Raw genomic sequence first — 19,851 nt, 5'->3', positions numbered from 1 at the left:
ATTCTTTAATGTTTTTTATCAAGTTTTGATACATGTAAGGTTTAATTTTAAGACTGTGTATAATGAAACTATTGGACTATAGAAGAAGTGAAAATTATTTTCAGTCACTGTGAGTGTAATTGCATGTCCTCAAATTTGTCATACTTAAAGGACGTAATCATTGTGAAAGAGAAAAAGAGCTATTTTCAAATGTAGCATAGAGGAAAAACCCGTCCTATCGGGACACACTTCAACATTTCCATGTATTTGAGACTGGCAAATTGAAAAATCTCTTGCAATTTTTGAACATTATTTTTCAGATAACGAAGAATAATTGGAATTGTCTGTTACAGGACCTTCAAGATCAAGAAGTCTCTTATTCAGAGTGTATTTTGTTATCTCACACCATAGGATGAGCTCAGTAATTATATTAGAGGTAACATCCATTCTGATTTTGTCTTAATTTATTGGCAGTGTTTCTCCCTCTGAATTTTACCATCATCAGCTGGAAATAACCAGGTATATTCACATTTTAGATCATTCAGTCCATGTTTTACGTACTCCAGATCACTTGCTACACATTTAGTAATGCACATTTTATATTTTCAATACTTCTTAATCAGTTTCACTGAGAAACCTAAAATATGCACTAAGCAACTTATTATTCCATTTTGAACTCTGGAATAACAAGAAACTATTCCAAATACTTTGATATTTCCACTCGTTAAGGAATACATGACCAGATAAAATCATGACCAAATTCTGTCCTGCTGTAATATGTCAAAACAGCAATTTCTTGAAAAAAGAACAGTGTCAAGTATGACTACAGATATTCCTTTCCTAGTGTTCTCCAAGCACAGTTGAAGAGATAGAGGAAGGAGTTGAGAACTTAACACAAAGAATGTGTTACTGAAATACTATCAGGTGAAAAAAACGTGGAAAGTGTGCTATGTAAACTTAAGATTTATACTCCTAGGTCTTCCAGGCCTCTCATTTTTAAGAGTTTACTTGGAATATTGATTGAAAGTAAGTTTAACTATGAAGTGTAATGCTATTGAGCTTGATCTGTTTTTTTTTTTTTTTCCCCAACTTGAAACTTGTATTGCTAAAAACAGCAGTTAATACAACATAGAGTTCAAAACCGCTTCAGTGTTCTTGTCACATTTATCACTGTACATTGATAGTTGCCTTCTCAGATAAACAGTGCAAAATGTGAGTAAAAATTTGCTTTAGAAGAAAGCTACCGTTCACCCTGCTGAAATGAAGACTAATAAACCTACAGCTTTCTACATTATGAAGAGTCATGACTCTTCTAATGCTTATATTAGTCCTGTGTTTTGTTTGCACTTCGTGATGATACTGTGTTTTATTTGTTCTCTGTTTTCAATTCTCTCAGCTGTGTATTGAGATAGCCTGAAAGAAAACACTTTAGTCTTGTGTCATTAATTTTTCATCCCCAGTTTGCTTAAATTGTATCCTAAATATTTCATTTGCTGCAATAATAAGAGGAGATGATGACATAATAATAAAAAAAAAAAAAACAAACCAAAAAAAAAACAACAAAAAAACCCCACCATTGCATAAGTTATATTTCTTGAATGTCAGAGAAGATGACCTAAATTTTGAATGCCTATGATGCATGTGAGAGCTGCTGGATTAATATGCTTGGGTACCACTACAGCTTTTTGCCAAAGAATGACAATGATTAATCACAAGAGGATGGCATCAAGAGAAGCAGAAGTGGTTGTCCAGTTCCACGAGTTTCTTTAATTATGTTTTTAGACTAAGAAGGTCTATGTGCAGGATCAATTTTTTGTCTGATATGTTTGTAACAGTTTTAAAAATGCTTTTGATTTTCAAGGCATCAGCTTAATTCAAATAGTATATATAGTGCATACTCATTTCAAAGGCATTTGAGGTAGGGGGAAAAAGAAATGTCAGCTCATTCTGTCTTTCACTGACTACTCCTGTGAGGAGTTTTGACCCCCACCAAGTTGGACTGAAAACTGAACTAGTGACAGAAATTCCTTGATTCTACATTTTGTTTGCAATCTCTTCTTTGAATTATGTATTTGTAAGTGCTGAGCTTTTCAATATAAATAGTAGAGGGAAGGAATGGCAATTGCAGCTTGATTTTAAAAAAAAAATAAAAATAAAAAAAACTCCACATACTTAAAACTAATGTATTATTTCCAGCCAAAGTTTTATTGTCCTCCCATCACACAAAAGAAAGCAAAAAAAAACCACAATCAGTGAAAATTGGCAAGAATTTTAACAGTATTTTATGAAAAGAGTTGTTACTTTCCAGCCACTTTAATGTATGTTGCTCTGTCAGTATCTGGACTGCAGGTAAGTGCAGAACAAAGGAGACAAAGAATGGAACAAGAAAAGAGAAAATGAATCATGGTCTATTTCTTCACTGAAGCTAAGGTAGGATACCAACAGTGATGACTTCATTTGCTCTGCTTCATTGATGCAGTGTCAGTATTGCTGACGTGGCAGGGATTTGGATGTAATGACCATGCCTAAATTCATGCTTGATGTTTTGTTTTTTTTTTTCTGCTTTGTATTTACATAAAGGCAGCATAACTTTCCAGATGCAAACAGAGCAAAACAGAAGCAGAGTCCTGAGTCACTGATGTCCTCCCCCTGCTCACCTTGCAGCGTTTTATTGAGAAGTGTCGAGCTATTGGGGAGGATATCCTTGAAAAGTTATGTTGTTCCCGGTGAGTTAGCACATAAATTAAAAATCATATTGCACTTTCCAAATAAGCAAATGATACTTTCAGAGTTCTGGCCAACATGAACTTTACAAATAAAACAAGTAGTGGAAGATTGTATATGAGCCATTGTAGAATACGCTGTATTACGGCAGTTACTTTTATGACCCTAATCTTTGTACAGCCAGGTGCAAAAGGTATAATATATGCATATACACAAAACAATATTTTATGCTGTAAGCACATACTTCTGGTAACAGTAAACTCAATAAAACTGATATTTTCTTATTTGTTTTCCTTCATAATTTAAGGAGCTAAGTAGGATTCTGTGTTTTGCCATTCTTGATATTTGATGTTAAAAATGCTGTGGAGCACTAAGAGAAAATGCTAACTAATAAAAAAAGCTAGTATTAGCTTTGAAAGCCATAACTGTGGTTAGGCAGGCCAGACACATATGTTGTGCTGTCATTTGACACCTATATAATGGCTAATTCCTGCATAGGGCTTAACACAGTAAGACGCCAAACATCTTGTGAAAGGTATCGAATGTCTCCAATGCTTAGTAGCTCAGTAAAAGTTTAAGACAATTCTCAGTTTCAGTGTTAGCCTCTTAATGCATTGAAAAGAAACAGGCATGCTACCTTTTACTAAAAATAACTATACAGAAAGCTCATTATAATTCAAACATGTCTCCTGATAAAAGAGGATAAGCCTATTTCATATAGGCTGTAATTATTTCAATATTTATTTTGCTTTTCTCCTCCCAGTCCCTTTTGTTGTCTCCTTCAGAGCCTTCCTAATGGCAAGAAATATAGTGGCAGATGAATCTGGGTAAAAAAAATTCTGTTTTTTCTTTAGCAATATCTGTGAAACTTCCTGTATTTTTTAAGAGAATTTGACAGAACTAGTATTCACTTTAAAAGAAAAAATAATTAGGCTAAGGGGATTATATAACTTAGCAATGAATCCCCAAAAATATTTTTATGGACAAAGCACAATGTGATGTAATTTAAAGCTGTTATGTAGTGCTCAGAGAAGCCTTCCAGGTTTGTTTTGATGGGCTTACAGGACTTAAAATTTTAAAATATGCTCAGATGGATCTGATTTTATAATGATCAATATATCTGTGAAAACAGGTCAGGCTCCAGCTCCTTTGTCATCCTATGTGCTCACTGTGTGACATGGATACTGGAACTCAAATTAGGGCTAAGCTCTGTCTCTGTAGTAATGCAACTCTGCTTTTAAAGGGACAAGTTTCTCCTTTTAAAGCTGTTACACTCATAGAAACAAAAGAACGTGAAAAACAGCAGAAGTTTTAAATAATGGAAGAAAGAGAATATACTTTGCTATGTACCATTAGAAGAAAATTGGACGAGAAATGTTATTCATATTGTAGTCTTATCTGCCTTGAGAAATGAAAAACGGACAAACAAACAAAACCAACAACAAACCACAACAGTCTTTCTTGGAGTTAGGCTGTGGTAAACCTCAGTTACACAGAAAAGTCTCAGCTAGTCAAGGCAATACAGGTAATATGTAGTCTCAAATCCAGAACAAACTGTAATTTGATGCAAGAAGTCAAGAACTTATGTGGACATTTTGTGGATATGAAGAAAACTCAAACAAGCAATTTCTAATTAGCAGACAAAATGGTATATAAAGGAAAATCAGTTAATTTGGCTTAGAACTAAGTTCATCAATCTACTCATCTCTAGGGTAAAGTCATGTTATGTCCATGAATTAACTCCTGGACCCTGAATTGTCCTGTTTCAAATGTTGTATTGACCATTAATTGTATTCTACTGACCACAAAAGCACTATATCTCAAAAGTAATGCAAGTATTAAATAAAAGGCTTTTTGCTCTGCTGTTACAAATTGCCTGAGAGAAATACAATCCAGTAAGTATCTCTAGTTTACAGGCTATGAGTTAAAATAAGGGTAGAACTGTGGTGCTCCATATGTATTGGATTTGCAACAGAAAGGTTTTTCTCTTGGTGTGAGGCAGCTGTAACCTTGTCTAGGGTGAGGTGTTTGTCTGCATAAGCGGTGGAAGCCATTTTTAGGGATTATTGATTCTTCTGTGGATACACTGGGGTCAGAGAGGTGCAGGGGTGATAAAATGAGATCGTAACCTAGAGCTGATGAGTGATGTATGTTAAGTTTAGTCAAGACAGGATAAACTTTATGAGAAGTAGGAGAAGAGGCAAAAGCAAGGTGGAGCCCCTGCTGGAAGAAACAAGAAGAATATTACAGTGTTTCTTTATCAGAAGTTGAAAGGGTCAGAAAAGGACAAAATAAGACAAAGATACATGCACTGCAATGTGGTGAAAAGAAGTAGCTGCTGATGTCAGAAAACATACAGATAGGTCAGGAAAAGAATTGTGTGTTGCACCTTACTTAGCCAACCCAGAGGTCAGAAGAAGGAAACCATGTGTTAGGTCACTAGCTTGAGTTAAGAAATGTCATGTTTTTGGCTTCATCAGGATGAACAAGCATTGCAAGGATGAAATTCCAAGTCCACAGTTATCTTCATATTTAGACCAGGAAGGCAGATAGGTGTGACCAGCATCCAGTTCTAGTTGGGAAGGCTACAGTAGTTCAGGATTTCATTGAAACTGCAGTATTGATTGAACCCAAGTAGCTGAAACTGCTGGTAGATAACCATTAAGATGAAAGTAGTGTAATAGTGCCTGATAATTTTTAATGACATGGAACAAAGTCCCTGAAGCGAGTCTTATCTGAAGATGAGAAAAAAATCAATAGAGTAGCTTGATGAGGTTTGTTTGGGCTACATCAGTGCATGGTCACTTGTATTTTAATTAGACGAAAAATATCAGATTAGATGGCCTTTTTCTGATTGTTTCTATTTACTGAAGGAAACCAGTATATAAAGACTAATTTTATTTCTACTTTTTGTGACATCCAAATTTCCTAAATTTAAAAATCTTCAGAGGACAAATTATTAAAACAAAGTACTTTGTTAAGAAATCAAATAAGACTACGCTTACTGTTGGTTCTTTATTAAACCATGTATCTTGATTATACCTCAGTAATGTTACCATTTCTATCTGGAATGGTTTAAGAATGTTAATTGAACTTTATTAGTTTCCTAAGATAATATTGAATGTAAAACTAATCCTGCTGATTGAATGTTACTGCAAGTTGTATTGAAAACTAGAGACTTTTTCTACTTAATATGACAAACTTTAGGCCTTTCAGGTTTATGGATGGCTGAATTTTAAAGACAAATTGCTTTTTGTCTTTTAAATTCCAAAACACAAAATAAAGCTTAAAGCAAAACCAACACCTTTTATTTTAAGATTTCACAGTGCACATCCATGGAAAATTATCTTCTCTTCAAGCTGCAAAATTTGAACAGTTTCCCTTGGGCGACCTAGAAGCTGAATGGGGCTATGTCATAAATTCTAAATGCGTTTATACATGTTAACCTATTAGCAAATTATCTGTGAGACTTTTGTTTTGTTTTAGTCTAAGGAACTCCTTCGATCTATGATAATTGAATTATCATGCTTATACACAATGCTTAATGGATCACCATGTTTTGTTCTTGTTCTTCTGTTTTGTTGGTTGGTTTGTATGTTTGTTTTGTTTCTTTTTTTTCCCCGTTTTTAGAGCTTGGTCATTTTACTTAAAATTAATTTGAGGTTTAATAAATAATGCTTCCAAAAATTCTTCTACTGCTGTAAGCTTGATTTTGTTGTTGTTGTTTTTGTATGTGCAGAAGATCCTTTCCTCACCTGAAGGAGCCTCTTTTCAAGAAATACTCAGGCAAAGTTTCTTTGTTTATTATGTATTAGTCAGGCTCTTATGAATTGTTCTTAGCTGAAAGCAGAAACAAGTTTAGCTGTCTCCTATGGTTTTCTGAAATGCCGTGTGGTATTTTAGCCAATTGATCTTGGTAAGACTCAGTCTATCCAGAGCAATGCCAAGACTTTGAATTGTCTCCATATTATATGTCTGTGTTTTCTCAAATTCGTTGGCAAAAGGAACAGTATAAAAAAAGTTTCTGTGTTGTTCAATATATTTATTTTTGCCTTTTGTGTATTACAACCTATATAGTGAAAATAATGAAGATCACAACTTTTTAGTGTTCTTTGCATTCTGGTACTTATTAAAAAGTGATTAATTCACTTTCAGATGCAAATTTGATGGACTTGTGTTTTTATGTTACATCATGGTCTTGCAGCAAACAATTATTTCATTTGTGACCAATGCAAGAGGAAAGGTCACCACAGAATTGTGATAACAACTGTAATATCTTTTAAGCAGAGTATGGGGCATGACTCAAAGCGCTTTTTTAATATAAGTAAAAAATAACAGCAGTTGAATATTTTCGTTATTCCTTTGTGTTTTTTCTATAAATAGTGCCGTGTGTTAATGAAATGCAGCCTTGTTTTAATTGAAGTAATCATGTAATTGCATTACTTTTACATTTCATAGTTGTGTGCTTATAGTTGTAGCCCAGAACAAATACAAACTCTTCTTTATCTTACCAGAAGTGTGCAGCATTTGTATGCAGAAAAAAAATCGAATGTTTACAATAGAATGTCACATTTTTGCATGCTTTACATTTCAGCTCCTCCTTTAGGTGTTACATAGACCATGTTCTCATTCACACTGAAGTGTGAATGAACATATACATTATTGGACATATAGTACATTGTGAAAGTTAAAACACCTACATTTTAGAGAATACGAAATGACTGAATTATCAGGTGTTTCATCGTATGAGGTTTGTATAATTATTTCCATATGGTATATGATAAAAGCTGTTGCAGCCAAGGGCTAATAAACTGTTCCTTTAATTCCAGATGGCCCAATTTGTGCATCTGCATTAATATTAAAAATTTAAGTTATTTCCTTTAGAATCAGCTGAACAGTGTCCTGGGGAATGCCTCTTCTGGGCTGATTTTCCTGCTGCAGTTCTCCTGTCTTTTTTTTTCCACATGCTCACTCACAGGCTTTCAGTTGGGGAACTGCTTATGAACAGATACTGGAACAAGAAATTTACATGCAGATTTTGAGTGAAGTTTCATTTTAGGTGAGCTTAACCACCTTATTTCTAGCCAAATGGAAACATAAAGGCTGAAAAATATTTAAGTGAGCTTAATCTGAGTATATGGAAAACGTATGCAAATTACTACGACAAATTGTTTTTGTATTAAACTTTTCTTGCAGAAAAATCTTTTGAGTAACAGATTAAAAATACCTTTGCAGGTAAATGTTCTGTTAAACCAGTATCCTTTAGAAAGAAGCTCAAGTAGTAAGTATTTGAAATGTCTCTTGTTTCATTCTCAGAAGAAAAGCTTGTATCTCTGTTCTATTTGGGGTAATTTTTAATAATTTCTTAGTATGTTAGAAGAAAAATACTGTTGATTGGAGTGCTATGCATTCTTTATAACCACCTGAGGATATTGTCTGGTTCTTTCTAAAGCATATAAACTAACATAATGTTTATCTCTCCCCAACCAAAAGCTGAGTGCAAAGTGGGTATTATTCCCATAATAAAGGGAAAAAAAATCTGCATTTATTTTTAGTAACAGTTGGAGTCAACAGGCTGTTCTTATGACCATCCCGGTTCATTTCTTCTGCAGAATAAATATTTTAATGTTATTGTCAGTCAGGATTTAAAACAGCAACCATATAAAGGCTTTTTTTCCAGACATGTTTTTCTGAATATCCCACTGTTTTGCCCTGCAGCCTTTTCTGAAATAAGACTTGTCCCATTTGTGCTCCCAAGTGCAATTAATATTAGATGCAATTTGAATAACTATATGTTATGGTTCTTTTTCATGCCTTGCCTTGAAAAAAATTCTTAAATCTTACTCTAAATTCTTTGCAAAGAGGCCATGCTACTCATTTTTTGAAGTCCAGGTCATTAATTAACAAGCTTTTCTTCCATTGTCTGCTAATTTTCCCTGAACTCTTTTTCGCACAGATGAGTGGAGACAAGAAGAGATTATGGTGAACCAGGAGTCTTCTGACAAATTTTTTCTGCATCAGAAAATGTAAATTTGTCTCTATAAAACATTTTTGCAGTAAAAAGCACCTCATTTTTGTAGGAGAAGTTTCTTACATTTAGGATGTATTTGTACATAAGAAGCTTTAATCAAAAACTGTTCTTGCTCTCTTAAGTTTTTCAGCTCTGCAACTCTACACATGTTTGTGGAGTCTTCTTTAAGTCTGAACCTGTGTCTGGAGAAGGTTGCAACTTCTCTGAGAAAAGCAGATATGGTTCATGACACTTACAAGCTCCCCTTGCCCAAATAGCAGTCTGTGTGTCCTGTGAGAAGGACAGAACTGTGTTCTTCTCTGAACTTTTGGGCTTTTTTCAGTATAGCTTCCAGCCCAGCATGGTATCCTGTGCTTGCAATTTGACACTGATGTTTGTATGACATGACTTGAAAACAGTGCTTCTGGATATGTGAATGAAATTATAATCTTTATTGGAGGGTTCATGTAAGTTACAATTGAAGATCCTTTAGGAAGAAAGGACTTTCTCCTTACCATTGGTCCTACCTAGATAGAAAACATCTGCCAAAGACAGTGAAAAGTCTAAATTCTCATCACTGTGTGCTTAACTGACATTGTGTCTTCTTACAGGAAAGAAGCTGGCCTGTTCTAATCATAGTTAAATGTACACAGATGAAAATACAAGGTTGAAATGATGTAAAAATAACATATAAGATCCTAGAAAAACAATGTTGGAAAAAGGTAACATAAATGAGCAGCTTAGAGAAAAACAGTTATATCTTCCCAATTCAATGAAAAGTAAATCCCCCACTACCACTGAAGAAAACAAGAAAAAGGAAGTGTCTATTATTTTGAATGCAACAAATTATGATTTTTTTTTTTTTTTATCTTAAAACTTGAGTGTTTTCCTTGTTTAGGGCAAAATTAGAAATTATGTCTAGGTAAACAGTGGCATTGTTCTTCATTATTACTGCTGCCTATTAGTAGATTTACATAGTTCACTAAGTACCAATTACATTCACCAAAGCTGTTGACATTAACCCCTGAGTATGTGTTAGAAGAGATAAGGATAAAGTGCAGGTAAATAAGGAGAGCAGCTCTCTATTGATCTTGCAGAGTAGAACAAGTAGGCTGGATAATCTGTTGAATGCATTGTATGATGAAAATATTATTTCAGAATAAGAAAGCACTGAAAAGTATTACTGATCTTCCCTGACAAAAATGAATACTTTATTTCAAATGTCTTGCTTCACCCCACCCCTGTGTGAACTGAAATATGCAAAGCACTACGTTACTTTTATCATACGTCCATATAAAATATTTTGCCCTAGAAAAAATGTCATTCCTGGGTGAGATAACTAATTATTTTGAACGTTAAGATACTCTCACAAAGCTTTGAAGTGATAAAAAACCATGATTTTTTTCACTTTTAACCAAAAAATTAATAAAACTTGCAGAGATATACAGAACAGTAATTAATTATGGTGCCTCTGGGTTTTAAAAATACCGTAATTTTCTAATTACGATGCCTCCAAAGTCACATATTCTGATTTGCTCACAGATACATGAGTATAAATTTACTAAGGTTAAGAGAGGTAATACATAACTCCAGGAGAAGGAAAATATATCCTGAAAGGATTACATGTCACACACATAACAGATAATAATGTATCGTAAAATCAAAATATATTAATTTTTATGATAGACATTGGAATGAAATATTGCATTCTCTCTGTCTAGGTTTGGAAAAATGTCTAGCATATGTATTTGAAGAAGGAAAAAGGAAGAGACAAAGAGGGTTAAAATGTGATCATTCATCTTAAATATAATTTAGAACAATTTCAGATTTTCCCTGTGTTGTTGCAAATGCTGAAATAAGGCCACTTCATTGTTCAGGTCCATTCTGTTCTCTCACACTTGTTACAGGTGCCGTGTTCATGATTAATTGCTCTAGGCAATTGTGGGGAGGTGATAGAAAGCCAAAAAAATCTGGGGATTATTCTGAGTTTGTTTTGAAAGCCACCATATTACTTTCTTTCCTTCTTTTGTGACAAGACAGATTATTCATAAAGATGAAAATAGCTCATATAACTCTTTTTGTAGCTTTAAGTGATACCTCCTTGATGATTTCAATTTTAACAACAAAAAATGTATATTTAATCTCCTTTGGTTTTGTGATACTGCAGAGCCAAATTATTTAATTTGGTAAGGTGGCATAAATGTAAAACACAGACATTATTTTTTATTTTTTTTTAATAACGATATCCTAATATTTTTAAGATATTTTGTCTGCAGTGTTCTTAACTAATCCTGTGTCATCACCTGAAAACTATCCCAAACCATTCCCAGATTTCAATTTACTTTACTAACTATATATAGGATATACTTACAAACTCACCTATGCAGTGTTTTGTTTATGTGCTGACCTTGCCAAAATGTATGAGTTATTGGAATACAGAATAAAAATAATTAAAATTAATGGTTATTTTCTTAAAGGCTAAGGTTACTATTTAAAAAAATATATTGACTTTTAGTTGATAATCACAGAATCACAGAATGGTTAGGGTTGGAAGGGACCTCTGGAGATCATCTGGTTCAACCCACCTCCTAAAGCAGTTACACCTGGAGCAGATCTCACAGGAATATGTTCAGAAAGGTTTTGAATGTCTCCAGAAAAGGAGACTCCACAGCCTCTCTGGGCAGCCTGTTCCAGTGCTCTGACACCCTCAAAGTAAAGAAGTTTTTCCTCATATTCAGATGGAACCTCCTATGCTTCGGTCTGTGCCCATTGCCCCTCATCCTATTGTTGGGTACCACTGGAGGGAGTCTGGTCCCACCCTCTTCACATCCACCCTTGAGATATTTATAAACACTGATAAGGTCCCCTCTCAGCCTTCTCTTCTCCAGGCTGAACAGACCCAGCTCTCTCAGTTTCTCTTCGTAAGGAAGATGCTCCAGACCCCTAATCATCTTTGTAGCTCTACACTGAAAATCCTCCAGTAACTCCTTGTCCTTCTTAAACTGGGGAACCCAGAATTGGATGCACTATTCCCAATGCAGCCTCACCAGGGCAGAGTAGAGGGGTAGGATAACCTACCTTGACCCACTGGTCACAGTCTTCTTGATACACCCCGGTGTATCACTGGCATTCTTGGCCACAAGGGCACATTATTGATTCATGGTCAACCTGTTGTTGACCAGAACTCCCAAGTCCTTCTCTGCAGTGCTGCTTTCCAGAAGGTTTGTCCCTAACCTGTACTGGTGCCTGGGATTACTCCTCCCCAGGTGTAGGACCCTACACTTGCCCTTGTTAAACTTCATTAGTTCCTTCTCTGTCCAGTCCTCCAACCTCTCCAGGTTACAAATATCAAATTATGTTTGTTATAGTAAGTCATAAACTTAAGGCAATTTATTAAATATATGAGTCCGTAACTGTACTGAGCACAGAGTACAGGGTTGTCTAGTTCTGTAGTGTACAATGGTTCAGTCGTTAGAAAAGAAGATTTGGAAAAAGGAACTGTTTATTGGAAGTAACCAGTATTTTTTTCCCCCTCCTTCTGAGTCCTCAAAGGATATTTCAAACCAACTGACAAGATCCAAGAAGGTAGGTAGAGTATTTCAAGGTTTGGCATTACTTCAACCATATGAGAAATAGTAAAGTAGGTTTCAGATACTGAGATCGCTTTCACAGGGCACAAGTAATGGAAGCATCATCAAATGGGAGCCAAAAGCAGCCACTAGGAGAGCTAGGAAGTGTAGAAGAAATTCAGCTTCTTCTAGAAGACCTTAAAACTGTTTGGAAATACTAATATGATGTCTCCTGCAGAAGTGTAGGAGACCCTTGTATGTGTGGGTTCTTCATGGATCTAGGTCTCAGGCTATACTAATATTCATAATGTGATTAGTTGTAAGACTGCATGTACGTAGGTGGGGATACAGTCCCTCAAAACCCTTCTTAATCACCTTTTTATATTATATGCTAACTGCTTTTGCAGAGTTATGGAGGTGGGTTATGAAAATACATATTTGATCAAGCCTCTTTGAGTTACAAAGAGAGAACAGTTTTAAATTCAGGACTCCCAGCTAAAATCAGGTATAAATGAGAGCCGTATGCACAATGCTGTAGGCATTCTACTTCAGAAGGTAGATTTTAAAACCATGAATGATGCATCATGATCTTCTCCATATGATCGAGTTTGATTCTCTGATGGCTCCTGCTGTTTTGAAGCTTCTTAAGGAATTCATGAACAGATGTAAACCATTAAAAGATGTTCACTGAACTTTGTGTTTAGTTAAATGTTTATGTGCATCTTCCATTTCATCAGGATCTCTGCCTATGGTAGATACTTGCAGGAGTAGTTGCATTTTTGAGGTTTATAAAAACCTCTGTGATACTCATACTACTAATTACCCAATGAAGAACTGATATTTCTAAATTCAGTCTAAATGAATGAAACTGCTTTGCTGGTAATTCAAATGTTCATGATCTGTTTCTTAATTTTAGAAGACGTTTATCCAGTCATGCTTGATTTGATTCACTCCTATGTTTCAGTTGAGGAAGCATATGAAGTTCTATAAACTGAAAAAGTGAGCAAGAACCACTAAGGAAATCAGGTTGTTTAAATGAAAAATCTTCATTTATTGTTCATTAACAGAGATAAAACTCATTGCTGGTCAGTTGGTGAAGGTTTTGGAGAGGAAGCCATATGAGGAGCAGCCAAAGTCACTTGGTTTGTTCAGCCTGGAGAAGAGGAGACTAAGAGGAGACCTGATTGTAGTCTACAGCTTCCTCACAAGGGGAGGAGGAAGGGCAGGCACTGAACTCTTCTCTTTAGCAACCAATGACAGAACCCGAGGGAATGGCAGGAAAATGTGCCAGAGAAGATTTAGGCTAGCCATTAGTAAAATGTTCTTCACCCAGAGGATGGTGGAGCACTGGAACAGGCTCCCCAGGGATGTAGTCATGACCCCAAGCCTGACAATATTTGAGAGTGGACAATGCCCTCATACACATGATGTGAACTGTGGGGTTGTCATATGCAGGGACAGGAGTTGGACTCGATCATCCTTGTGTGTCCCTTCCAACTCAGGGCATTCTATGATTCTATAACTTGTAACAAAGCTATTATATATACTTCTCTGATTCTCTTAGAAGTTGATTTTAGTTAGCGTGGTGTCTCAGTACATTAGTCCAAGTGAAATGCCACAGGACAGAGATAACATCCAATTGTTTGGCTGAAAATAATTTCTGTTAAAGTTGGAACAAAAGGCATAAGAAATACCAGATCATCTTTAATAAATCTTACAATATTACAATGAATCTTGGAATGCTATGAACCAGCTTTTAATGTGTGCATCTCCACTAAGGCAGAAAATTGCACTGGGGAAAAAATACCCAACCTGTTTCTGCTCCATTGCAACAGTTTCACAGATGATGCTTTGCTTTGAATTTGCATTAGAAAAAATTTAACATTACTGACACTTTGACTGTATATGAATTCTGATATAGTATGCTAATTAAGAGTTGATTTGGTTACATATATATGTATGTTCAAGAGGAGTCAGATTTCTTTATAAATTACTATTCTCAGACATTTCTGCCTCTTATGAACATCACTGATTTCTTTGCGTATCATTCAAGGAGTACAAGTGTAATCTTTAGAGTAAAAGAATAGGTGAAAATTACCTTTTTTTTTTTTTTTTCTTATTACAATCACCATCACAAATTTTTCTTGGTTTACCAGTTCTATTCTTGTTACAGTCTCTGTCATAGGAACAAGAATGGAATTTTAATGCCAATGCAGGCTGTGAAATGCTAAATCGCTGAGTGGCTAAGTTACTAGAATGTGATGTATCAGGTCTGGAATGTATTTATGGGTTCTCCAAAATATAACAGAAAATAAAAAAGGGAATCAAATGAGCAGCACTGAATAGAGCAGAACATTAGATTTGACTAGTGAGGAGCTAAGAAATACGTTTTTGGGTTAGGAAGATTTCCTTGAACTCTTTCTCTTCTGTCTTTTCCCTGCTGATTATGTTGCGGAAGCTAATATAATTACCAACAGGCCTCCTTCAGAATGGTATTGATACCATACTATTGGAATTCGAGATACAACAACTAAAACCAAAAATAAATTCATAGCCCATGTAATTCTGCTTTCAGTTGTAGTAATGAATGGATTTGGCACATGATATGAATTGCACTAGGGTATTCATATGTTTCCCTAATATTTTCTCAAAAACATGTGAATAATTTTATTTTTTATTTTAACTCTTCCTGTATGTTGTAAGATATCTTCAATTAGCTATCATTGCTAATAGAATACTTATGGTCACTTGCTACTCAATTATAAGTATGTAGCCATAATAATTGTGGTTATTTGTGTTATGAGGGTTACTTCAGTTTTAGACAATTATAATTCAGATATGAATTTGACCATTAAGGGGAATTCTGTTCTTACTCAGTGGGTAACACTCATTGATTTTTATGGAAGTATCATTTTGTTCTGTGTGCTGTAGGCAATTGCTTAATCTAATTTAATGTGTTTCAATGGCTGAAATATTTCTTTAAGCGTTCCTTGCCTCATGTTTATCTTTCACATTTTATACAATGCTGTTCCTACGGTTTATGCCATGAGATTGTCTCAGAGTGTTTCATACAACATTGCCTTGTCTTAGACATTCTGAATGGTTTTATGCTGTCAGCAGTTGTTCAAGTTTTCACTCTTTACAATCGTTTTCATGCCTTGCGAGATATACTTTACTAACTGTCCATTTTGAAACACTTCAAAAGAACAACATACTATAATCTTAATCTTTAAGAAGGAATTTCACTTTGCCTGCCCTGGCCCAGTTCTCCATATTTTGAATGTTTAAAAGAATTACTGCCAAAGCACTGTTGATATCATTAATATGGTATTATCAGCTTCAGTCATGTAACTGTCACAAGGATAGTGGTCGCAGCAAATATGCTGTTCTTCAGCACTGGGAAAGGAAAGTAAAAATTGTACACTTAGAGGAATCCTATGAGATGAGTTATGTACAGATGAACCCTCTGTGATTTTTCCATTCCAATCTCGGGTGAAGATTAAAAAAAAATCAATGACAGTTTTGCTGTGCAATTCAGTACTTCAGTGGGGGTGATTTGACAACCGTTTCTGTGAAGAAGCAGATGGTGGATTCTTTTCCTTCTCTCCTATAAATACTTTCATTCCAGTGAATAATTGATGCAGAAGGGAAATTCATAACGTGAACTGCTTACTGGAAACATCAAAATTATTTGAGAGGAGAACAAAACATTATCATTTTTAGAGGAGCTTGAATACTATTTAAAAGGTGCCTGTCATCAGCAATTTTTAAAAACATTTGGGTGAAAGAGCAAAAGCTACTGATGTTTATGATTGTGTGTTCTCTGTTACACACAAACTCTTGTTTTTAGCAAAAGGTGGCATCCCATATATATGTGTGTACATATGTATGGAACTCCGAGTTTCTTGTCTGTCCAGATAATGTTTTAACAATTATTAACAATACAGGGGAGGCAACGGTCACTTGCCTGTTATCACAGCTAAATCTGGTGAGGTGAGGCCAGCCCAGCCATGGGACCTAGCGCTGTTGGGTCAGGTCATCACAAAGCTTGAGGCCGTCTGCTAACAATGGCAAAAATTGTGTTTAGAATCATAGAATCATTTCAGTTGGAAGAGACCCTCAGGATCATCGAGTCCAACCATATCCTAACTCTAGCACAGGGATATGCTACACATAAGATTTTGCCTGACTGAACAGTTCTATGGTTTGGAGAAGACGTGATGACATGGAGAAGGGAATTAGATTCCAGTATGGGAAAAACTAATCAGGTAACTGTGTTTAGAGCTTTTTTAGAATAGACTGCTTTTAGATAGCTGTAGTTACATAGTTTATACTCTAAATTCATATAACATTCCCAACTGAATATTTTAATGTTATTGCATAACTTTGTAAGATTATTAAGCTAAATTTGGCAAGTCTAACATTTAAATAACAAAGCTTGGTTTTATTTAAAAATTTAGTAGCATTCTTTTTTCTGTGTCTCTTTATAACACTAAGGGTACACAATTTTTTCAAAAGAAAAAATTTTATGCAAAAAGCCACAAACCATAAAACTTTAGTGAGTTATATTAATGAGTCAGAACATGAAAGAACGATCAAATTATTTTCCTCTAAAGTTAAAATATATGGAAATTACATGCAGTGATGAATTAAACAATACAAAATCTACTGCCCTAAATTCAATGGGTTTGGTGAAACAGAATCACTCGATGCCTAGGTCATTTTGAGAGTGGAGAAAAGATATTTTCTGTTTCACTTAAATGAACATGAGTGAAAAACATTCTTTGTCTGAACAAGGGGGAAAAAATGTTATTTTATAAGAGAGCAGCAAATGAGATAAACATTCAGTTGTCTTCAGTGTTGGCACATGGTTTCCCATAATACCAAAAATATATGTTTGGGCTTATCTTTAGCTCTTGCCATTATTATTGTTGATTGTTATCAGATAAAAGATATCATTTTTACAAATGTACAAATATCTGACATTGTAAAGGCTAATAACTAAAAAGAAATACACAGTAGCATGGATATGTTAGACTTTATTTCAGAAAAAAAACAGTCAAATTACTGAACATAATAGTGAAGGTGTTCTCGCCATCTTCCACATGTCTGAGTTTGGAGTAGTGTTTTATATAGCTGGAAAAAAGAAACTTTCTGCTTTTTACTAGCTCTTTAAGGTTTTGGGCTTTGGGGCTTTTTTCGGCATCCAGCTTTAAAGACTTTTTGTACTTTTGCCCTTGTCCATTTTGAATTGCCAGTGCATTTTCTGCCTTGTTATACAAAGTGTTTTTTAAAATGCTCAAAATGGGATGGCCTTTTAAAGTGTACACCCTGCTGCTTTCTGAGGAGGAGGGTAAAGTTTCATTCTTAATGTCTCTGAAATTCAGTTGGAGCCACTGCTTTTTGTAATGTTCCTACAAGCATGGAGCACTGCTGTGTAACCATTAATTCTGAACAGCTGCAAGTTACTACCAATCAGAACTATACTACAATTTTGTTAATGCTAAACTGGTATTTTTTTCAGTGTTTCTCTATAGTTCTACCCTATAGGCTGCAGTTAGATCTCATTTTAAGCAAATGTCATGACCTATGATGCCATAGTGTCATTAAGATATGCAAATATTGACTTTTTAATTGAGATCACTTTATTGATGCTAAAATATTTAGATGTGTTTTATTATTCATTTATCCTCCTGTAGTAGGATATGTTTAGGCAAAGCTGTACATATTTAATTATTTCAAGTTTGCTTGATGAATCAGTCCCTCCAAACTGGTAATTAATTTAGATGGTATTCTCTGAACTCTGAACTCCTTGCAATATATCATCTTTTTGCTGCTGCACTGCACAGGAAAGTGGAGTTTTGGCAATGCCGCATGAACAGGAACCATTAATCATCGCTGTGTGATGCCTGTGTGCATGCAACCAAATCTAGCAGTAGCTTTACTGCATCCAATAGCGTAGATGTTAGAAATAAAAGGATCAAACTCAACTGAAATCTGAAGTATTTTGTCTAAAACTAATTAGTCTTGTTTCCTAAAGGAATGACCCTTAAAACATGAGGCTCTGCTGACTGATGGCAATCTTATCTAAAAAAGGTTGTGCTCTGAAAGATACTGACTTTTCAAAAGACTCATTGAAACCATGCCCTGATTCAGACTAAGCTTTGATCTCAGTTCCTGCACATCCTAGAGTATCTATTATAGCTGTATGAAAGAAAGAGGCCGTGAGAATCCCAGCAACAGGAAAAAAGACAAAACCTTTAATTCAATTACCATATTACCAAAGAATAATCCAGCTGGAAGACACAGATCTATGGGTATTAGGGAACTGTAGCTGGGTCTTTATAAATCATCAAGTCCATCTCCCTGTCACAAAGCAAGATGATTTAAATCAATGGTCTTTTTTTCTGTCAGATATTCATTTAACGTGCTACACCCTTACATGTCCTGCAAGAATAGAAGCTTAACCATTTCCTTATGTGTTTCACTATTTCTCAAACATCAAAATCTTGTTAACTCTGCTGCACCATTGCTTCTATTGTTTATAGAGGCACTTTGGGAAGCATTTTGGTAATTTTATCTTCTTGTCAGTCACTCTCCAGTACAAGGAAAACAAATTTCTTTTCCTATTATCAACCTCTAATAGTACAGCGTCATCTAATCCTTTCTGACTTCTTCATATGAACAAAAACTAGCAGAACACCAGAGATAAAAAGGATATAGAAGAAACTTGTTCTTCTGTAATAGCTATCTAGGTGAAACTAAAGAAGCCACATCACAATTGCAAGTGGATGCTAGATAGTGTGATGTGCAAAGGGGTCTCATGAAGAAGCAGGGAATATAAGTTCTCTCTTCACAAGCTTTACTGCTCAGTCTGCGGAGGAAACAAATGAGCATGCAGTTTCCTGTAGAGCATCATGTATCCTGTGACATACCAGGAAAAGACACACCCTGACATTTTTTCTTCTACTAGAAAATCTGAACATTTTGTACAAAAGGCCTTTTTGTGTTCTAAAACCTTTGGTTTCTTGATGAATATTACTGTTTTCTGGTTATGCTGCAATAACACTGAAAACCATCAGCTAAGCTTTGAATTGCATTGGGTACAGTAGAAATGCATATATATTTTTGTAAATATATGTATATATTACTAAAGCATAAGCTGCTTCTTTCTTTACAGAATGTGCAGCCAATAAGTACCTTTTTATTTGGAACATTTGACTCAGGGCAGAACATGCAATCTCGTGTTGTTGCACAAACCATCAACAGGTATACATCATACTTTTGTCTCTTTACACTTGAGGAGAGGAAAATCACACTCTTAGACTTAACAGCTTATTCTTGGTGTTGACTGGTTATAATGCTCAGTAGGGAATATTGCTTCTTTGTGAATTATGAAACTCTAATACAGTTCATTATATCATTGTGAGATTTTTATAAAATCTGCCAGGTGTCTGTTCTGTTCTTGTCTTAGAGCTTTGGTTATCTATCTAAGAACTCATAAGTCTAAAAATATCTAGACTTCAGTAAATAAAAACACAGAGCCTTATCATTGGGATAATATTTAAA

At 35.0% G+C, this 19,851-nt stretch overlaps 1 long non-coding RNA gene across 1 annotated transcript in view; it reads left to right on the top strand.

The window, feature by feature from the left end:
• Positions 1-19,851, top strand: part of LOC110357101 (uncharacterized) — a 131,643-nt gene that overhangs the window by 6,756 nt on the left and 105,036 nt on the right. The window contains exon 2 of the long non-coding RNA XR_010472403.1: positions 300-19,551. This is a non-coding gene — a long non-coding RNA (uncharacterized LOC110357101). The remainder of the gene's footprint in view (positions 1-299; positions 19,552-19,851) is intronic.

Source organism: Columba livia, chromosome 4, assembly GCF_036013475.1.
Source record: "Columba livia isolate bColLiv1 breed racing homer chromosome 4, bColLiv1.pat.W.v2, whole genome shotgun sequence".
Classification (NCBI taxonomy): Eukaryota; Metazoa; Chordata; class Aves; order Columbiformes; family Columbidae; genus Columba; species Columba livia.
This window is presented reverse-complemented; position numbering and strand designations above follow the sequence as displayed.